A 7,659-nucleotide genomic window follows, 5' to 3' on the forward strand; every position below is an offset into this window, starting at 1 on the left:
TTGGCGAGCAAGGTTATCCTAGACTCCTTGGTCCATCTGTTGTCTGGAGCCTATAGAATGGATCTAAGACCCGGCCCTCAGGCAGCAGCAGCCGGGCTGCCTCCATGAGAAGCTGGCGCACAGGGCAGCCTCATGCTCCTTCCTCAGCTGACTTCTGCTTCCTTTGTGAAGACGGCTAGGAACATTTCATTGAAGTCCTTGCCACGTCCTAAACTTGAGGTTTGTTCGGGCCTGCCACAAAGCAGTGCCCATAACTCTCACCCTTGTCACCAGCTTCCTGCGATGGAGCTAGGGACCCCTCTGACCACTGGGAAGAGAGGAGGACACACATCAAAACCCGGCGTCTATATGCCAAGGCTCCTGTTTTTGTATTCTTAGAGAAACCTATGTTGGCTGAGGACCACTAGGGGGCGCCAGCGGGCTACGTTGGTGCTGGAGAGGCGCAGCACTCCAGCATCCACTCCTACCCCAAATCCTTCCCACACACGGGGCGGGCGGAGTGGGGGAGCAAAAACAACCCGGGGGGCGCTGACGTCAGCCAGCCGGAGGCGCCTGCCGCTGTACCCGTAGGTATAGTTAATCCCCGAGGAGTGGGGCCTGTGCTTTCCCTGGCAGCCCAATTTTCAGCTTAAATCATTGCCCTAATGTTGCTTTAATGTGCGTTGGGGCCCTGGTGGCTAGAGTGGGTGGCAGGGGAGCAGCGTTTAATTTCCTTTGGAGTTTGGAGTGTGCCCGACACTTCTCAAGCACTTGGGTGGGAGAGAGAGACTCTGTAATCTTGCAACAGCAATCAACCCCAGTAGCCTTTTCCTTATTTGGCAAACAATGGCAACGTTAATTTGGGGGGCGGGGATGGCCTGGGGCTGGGGTAGAAGAGAAGGAAATCAACACGTATAAAACAGCTAATATGTGCCGCGCGTTTTGTTATATCATTTGATTTTCAACAGTAATTGTATGAAGTTGTCCGAAATGCTCGGTTTGGCGGGAGAGATGGAGCAGCTGGCCTTCAGTCGCAGGGCTGGCAAATGGTCTGTGGAGCCCTCCACTGGCCAATCCCAGCGCCACAAATCTGGGATCAGCTAGCTGTGGTATCTACCTCACTTTTCAGTTTTACTTCGAGAACTCTCACCTAGTGGGTCTATTTATTGTTTTACACGAGACGTGGCCAGAATGGAATAAATCCCACAACTCTAAAGGTGAGCTAGCCCTTCGCAGGACAGCAGAACAAAACCTAAATTTAACCACACAGATGCTTATCAATCTCCTTTTGTCCGTCATGTATCCTGCCTAACTTGGATTGCACTGAGAGCCCTATGTGCTTACCACAGCATAACAGAAAAGTCCTAGTTAGAGAAGGTATTGTTTGACTGGTGTGACATCCATGGGCTGTATTTACATCAAGTAAATAAAGAGAAAAGAGCAGTTTATCTGATGACGTGGCTCATCATCACATCCCTGAAAAGGGGTAGACTGACCCAGGACATGGGTGTGTGGGAGGGTGTGTGTGACGTGTGTGTGCGTGCGTGCATCGACAGCACGCCAGTGCCCAGGGCAGAGCAAGCTGTCCATAAATGGTGGGTCCGAATTAAATGATGCTTTCAGGCCCACATCCTGGTCCCAGACTTCTTCAGCCGAAGCCCACATCCCGATTGAGTGAATGAAGTCTGTTTTCCAAATTTTAGTGTGAAACAGAAAACCAAACTGTAGGCACCTCAGAGACCAAAGTGCTTTGCAAAGGTGGAATGACTCCAAGGCCGGTCAGAGGCATCTGTGTCCAATGGGGAACCAACAGGATGTTTTCGCAGGCTTTATTTCACTGTTCTGAAAAGGGCTATTTCACCTTTAGAGATGTGGATTTTGTTCCATTCTTGAAAAGCTTCATGCGAAACTATAAACAGGCCACTTGGTGAGAGTCCTCAAGTGGAAGTGGGAAGCGAGGCCCATGGACCAGCTGGCAGAACCCCGTGGGAACTGAAGTAGAATGGGAAGGACAAGTGACCAAAACATTTACTCTGTAGTTTTCAGTCACTTGCCTATGAGTGAAATCTTAACTGTGGTGACTGTTCATCTTCATCGTCAACTTGACTGGCTTTAGCGTCGCCATGGAAACACACCTCTGGGTACCTCTGGGATGGTGTTTTCAGACAGGGTTAATTGTTGAGGAAAGATCTACCCTGGGGGTGGGTCTAACGCTCTCCTAGGCTGGGATCTGAGGGAGTAAAAAGGAGAAAGCTGGGGCTGGAGAGTTGGCTCAGCAGGAAAGAGCACTTCCCGTTCTTGCAAAGGACCAGAGTTTGCTTCCCAGCACCCACCTGGCAGCTCATAATCGCCTCCTGTTTCAGGTCATTAGTGTCTTCTGCCTTCCTAAGGCACCGGGCAAGTGAGTGGTGCACATATATACATACACTCAGGCGAAACACTCATACACGTAAAATATCGACAAATAAAACATTAAAAACGGGAGAAAGCTAACTGAGAGGATCTCCGGTCTCTCTCAGCTTCCTTCACACAGACACAGCATGAGCTGCCACCTCACACCCTCCTGGACATGACACTTGCCTGCCGTGATGGACTGTCCTTCAAACTGTGAGCCGAAACAAGCCCTTTCCCTCCAGAAGTTGCTTTCATCTCAACAGGAAGAAAAAAGTCAGGACCACAGTGGCCATCATAGGAAGAAATGATGGGGATGCAACAGGCGTCCCTATGTAGCCTCCTGACTTAAAGTAAGCGATAAAGCAATGAGCTCTCCGCAGGACCCTCTGAGACAGGCAAGGCAGCTGTAGAAACAGCAGTGTCGCTTTGGCGGGGGGTAAACAAATCGCAAGGAGGGAAATGAGGGTCTGAAAAGGAAAATTTAAAGGCCAGGCTTTCACTTCTGTGCTCTGGGCTGACAGGAGTGACTGTGTTCAGCGGCCAGATGTTTGCAAATCCAGAATCTTGACGAGAACAGTGCCACCCGACTGTCATTTCACATTCGTGCAGGAGAAATGCCAGTGACAGCATCTGAAATGTGTTGGGTGGGCGCCTATTATTTGCTTTACACACCTAATCTAATCCCTAATTCCTATTGATGCTGACCAGTTTGATGTTCTTAGCCTCGTGTGTCTGAGGAACACACTTAGGGATGCTGATGCCTTTGCCTCCGGAGCTGTAACTGGTGGGCTGTTGGGAAGGTGTGCAAACAGTGGTGTCACATTGTGCTTTCCCTTTGGGGTATGTGGCCTTGTGTCATACAGTGGTGACATTGTCTCAGTTTCGGTGTTGACAAAAGCAGTAATGTGAGCCAGCTTCTTTAGGTGCCTCCCCCCTCTGACTATTCACACTGGCACTCAACTGCTCTGGCTTTTACGCTCAGCTCCCTGATAGGGTCTGGCTGTGTACATTAGGCTTGCCTTGAACTCGCACCTCTGCCCCCAACCTCCTGAGTGCCACGACTACAGCACGGTCCCGCCATGCTTACCTGTCCCATCACTAAATTCCCATCAGGAGTTCTGCAAGAAAGGTCTCATTTTCTCCTCCCCACAGAGAGGGAAGCGCTCATAATCTTGCCAGGAAATGACGCAGCCAAGTGTCAGAGCCTGGTTTTGTCTCTACCCCAAGGCCGTACCTTCTTTTATCTTCTAGGTCAGGTCCTGGGGGAGCATCTCACAGAGGTGGGTGTGTTTGTACAAGACTGACCATGCTTCCTGGGCGTGGGACTTGCCATCAGTACCTTTGCATGAGTCGTTCTGTCTGGGTTTGAAGAGCCCGCCAGTTCTTGCTTCATACTTTCTCTGGCTTCTTCCATTCCTGTGCCAGAGACCCTAAATATGCATCTTCTGTTTATGACTCACCCTGTTTGCCTGTTTTGCTCATTATTTTTTTTTTAAAAAAATAGCTAACAAAACAAACAGAAAGACAACCCACAAAATATGAATGAGCGGCACATACCCACAGCGTCTCCTGGTTTGTTTTCTTTCCCATTTTAGATGCATTGGATGGTTAGTAAAATCTAGCAGAACACATCTTGGTTTTAGACTGTGGGAGAGAACTGTCACGTTGTCCTGGATCTTGAACTGTTGCCTAGTCCATGCCCCTGTTTGAGGTGTCCCCGGAATGAGGTGAGCTTGGGCTAAGGGAAAAACTGTGTAACAAGGCCATGGGGAGGAGCTTATTATAGGATGTCCTGTTGGAGAAGCTCTTCTTAGTCCAGGATGAGCCATGGTACCAAGGCTGTCTTGTTAGGTCTGGACCCTCCGGTCTGCCCTTCTCACTGCCTTAGCGTTATTCCTCCCCGCACTCCCACTGTTCTGAGTTTCTTTGCGATTTTCTCTCTTATTATGTTTTACCTTTTCTGCTGCTGGCTTTTGTAGCTGTTTCTAGTTCTTGTCGCACTTGATTTTCAACCCAAGATTGTGCAAAATATTATGACAAATAATCTTTGTTTGTAGGGTGCAGGAAAAGCCATTAGGAGGAGGAAGAGGATGAATTAGAAGGCAGTACAATGACCCAACACGTATGAAACACCACAGTGATACCTGTAACTTTTATGCTAACAGAAAATTCTTTAAAAATGGAAATAATGCTGGATTGTTATTAATTCAATCCTTGGTAAGGAATTTGGATTTTATCTTATAGTCTTGTTTATCCTATCCCAACTCACAGTGGGCCAGGAATATTATTAGCAGGAATTAGCCTGATCCTGAGTGTGTGTGTGTGTGTGTGTGTTTGTGTTGGAAGTGGGTAGGAGGTCAGGCATGAGCCAGTTATGTGGTTAGAATCTCCAACAAGAGGTGCCTAATTTTTCAAGAAGTCCTTTGGTGGCTTGTGAAACTCACAGGGATATGGGAGATATTGAAGAGTCATGGTCCTTGAGTGGGAACACAGAGAAAGAAAGAATGCTTTTGGAATGGCTGTGTTCAGGAGTAAGGAGACATGAAAGGATTCTTGTCACCTAAGGTCACCGTGGCTGTCAAGGCTGTGTGGTGAACACACACAGAGCATCCGCTATTCCTTGCGCCTCCAGTCTTTCCTTGTCATCCTGCTGACCCAAGTTGGATCATAAGCCAGGAGAGAGGGTAGGATCACCCATTGGAGCAGAGGGAGAATAAATACCCGCACTGCTGCCGCAAAGAGATTATGCATCCCGTTCTTTTTGAGACAGGATGTCAGGAGCCCAAGCTGACCTGGAATTTGCTTTATAACCCTTGTACACCTGAGCCTCTTGCCTTCACCTCGCGAGTGCTGGGATCACAGGTGTGTGCCTCCATCCATGTTTTGTGCTGCTGGGAATTGAACCTTGGGCCTTCCACTTTACTAGGTAAGTACTCTACCAACATATTGACATGTTCAGCTCAAGCTCCGTTTTGCACACATGATCCCATCTTTGCATCCAGTCCACCAGAGTCTGTGACATCAACAGAGACTATAGTGACTCTCTAAGTGATGGAGGAAATCCACTCTTTCTGAGGTGAGTATCTATTAAAGGATTGGCTGTCTGCAAGACCTTGCTTTTTCATGCAGAGGTGATCTCAAGCCTAGTCTGGAATGCTGAATGAATGTTGGTACAGAAACCAATGGGATATTCTTAATTCGAATTTGATTAAGTCTGCAAAGTGGTCTGAGGACAAACAGTAATAAAAACAACAAACAAAACATCATCATCATCATAATAATAATAATAACAATCCCTAAAACTACATGAATATAATAGTTTTCCATGGAAAATCTGTCAGTTTTACTCTTTACTTTGAAATATTTCTTCTAATTTTAACCTAAGAACTGGTTATGTCATTGTATGTCAAAACTTACTGAAGATGAGGTGAATCCCTTCACTCAAGGCTCTTTGTGAGCTGACAACTTTCTTTGGGAACAAAAGAATCTGACAGGCATCTTAACGACTTCTCACAGATGCCTTAGTCACCCGCATGTGCACATGCCCAGGGCTGCACAGCATTGCAGGTAAAGGCCAGCTTGTGAGCAGTTCCTTCGGGGTTCAGTACAGTGCCCCCATTGCAAAGAAGACCACAAAATCAGTGCCGTCTGTCTGTCTGTCTGTCTATCATATATCTATCTTCGCATCTAAATCTATCTATCAATTTATCTCTATATCTAGGCATCTCTGTATCTATGTATGTATCTATCATATATCTATCTTCCCATCTAAATCTATCTTCTTTCTATCTAGAACTATCAATTATCTCTATATCTAGGTATCTCTATCTAGATCTACCTATTACCTATCTATTTGTTGTTTATTTATATACCATTTATCTCTCTATCTATAGGTAATAATCCATTTTATTAATAGCATGAGGCTCTAGAATTGACAGTGAGACACATCTACTACAGGCAGCACAAGCTACTTCAAGAGAAAGATGAGCATCGAAGAGGCTCCTTATGGAGTTTGTTAGATGAACTGGACATGCAGGTACCACAGAGAAATGACTGCTGAACTTGCCTAAAGGTGAGATGATCCTTCGTGGTTCCTGCTTCATGAAAGAGTCTGCCAGACATTCTGCAGGATACAGAAGAAAGTGACTGAACTGTCTTTGAAATTTCCTGCTTCATGGAAAAGTCTGCTGGATACTATGGGCCTGAAGGCTGAAGATGGATGCCCCAGTGGTACGGAAGAACTTTGGGTGACTGTTTAGGTAGCAAGATGTCTCTGTCAATTCTAGAGATTTAGAAGTTGCTTACAATGTATTTCCTGTTTACTTAGGTAATATTATATTTTTCTGAAGTCTTTGATGGAATTGAAGAATAGATAGATAGTTATAGTTACAGTTTTCCTTAGTTATGACAAAAGATAAAGTAAATAGAAGTAGTAATAGAAATATTGTAACTGTAATTCTTGTTACATGTAATTTTACGATGTTAAAGTTAAAACCTTCCTTTTTATTTAAACAGAAAAGGGGAGGTAATGTGGGAGTCCCCTCTTTGTGCTCTGATTACCATTAATGAATAAAGAAACTGCCTTGGCCTATGGATAGGGCAGAACATAGGTAGGTGGGGAGGACTGGACTGAATGCTGGAAGAAAGAAGGGTGGAGTTAAGAGATGCCATGGAGCTGCTGGAGATAGACGTGCTGAAACTTTGCTGGTAGGCCTCTACCTCGTGCTAATACACAGATTAATGGAGATGGGTTAAATTAATATGTAAGAGTTAGCCAATAAGAAGTCGGAGCTAATGGGTCAAGCAGTGATTTAATGAATACAGTTTCTGTGTTATTATTTCGAGTCTAAGATAGCCGGGGCAAACAAGTGGGCCTTCTCCAACGCCAGGCTGACCTCAAACTTGTTCTGTAGCTGAGGCTGACCTTGAGCTCCTGATCCTCCTGCCTTTTCCTGTCAAGTGCTGAGATTATCAGCATGTGCCACCATGCTTGACCAATGGTGCCTTTTACTTCACCTGGCGTGTTTAAGATGGGAACTGAGACATCACTTGGACTGTGGAGGTAGAGTCCGGTGGTGAACACGTGGAATACTGGTTAGATCTGTGCCTCTTGGGAACAGCTTCACTGGAAAGAAAGACTCCACAGTCTACATGCTGCTTTGGGGTTGTTATGACTCTGGTTGCTGCCACGGGCAGAGCAGAAGACAAAAATACTCACCCTGTCCTGCTGCCCAGGATGTACAGCTGCTCATACAGCATGGAACCTATGGGGGAGGAAAATATCCA

General features: G+C 46.2%; 1 long non-coding RNA gene across 6 annotated transcripts; it reads left to right on the top strand.

Annotated features, from left to right (window-relative positions):
- The first annotated feature begins 527 nt into the window (after positions 1 to 527).
- On the top strand, positions 528 to 7,196 carry LOC125414845 (uncharacterized). Of its 6 annotated transcripts, XR_014997549.2 has the most exons (8): positions 941 to 2,723; positions 3,625 to 3,653; positions 3,969 to 4,100; positions 4,431 to 4,590; positions 4,939 to 5,057; positions 5,144 to 5,299; positions 5,376 to 5,449; positions 6,267 to 7,196. It is a non-coding gene; the product is annotated as an uncharacterized LOC125414845 (long non-coding RNA). The 6 variants fall into 6 exon arrangements; XR_014997543.2 differs by having other exon boundaries at positions 5,144 to 5,449; XR_014997548.2 differs by having other exon boundaries at positions 942 to 2,723; positions 5,376 to 7,196.
- Positions 7,197 to 7,659: the final 463 nt, after the last annotated feature.

This window comes from Myodes glareolus, chromosome 17 (genome assembly GCF_982192425.1).
Source record: "Myodes glareolus chromosome 17, mMyoGla1.1, whole genome shotgun sequence".
Lineage (NCBI taxonomy): Eukaryota > Metazoa > Chordata > Mammalia > Rodentia > Cricetidae > Myodes > Myodes glareolus.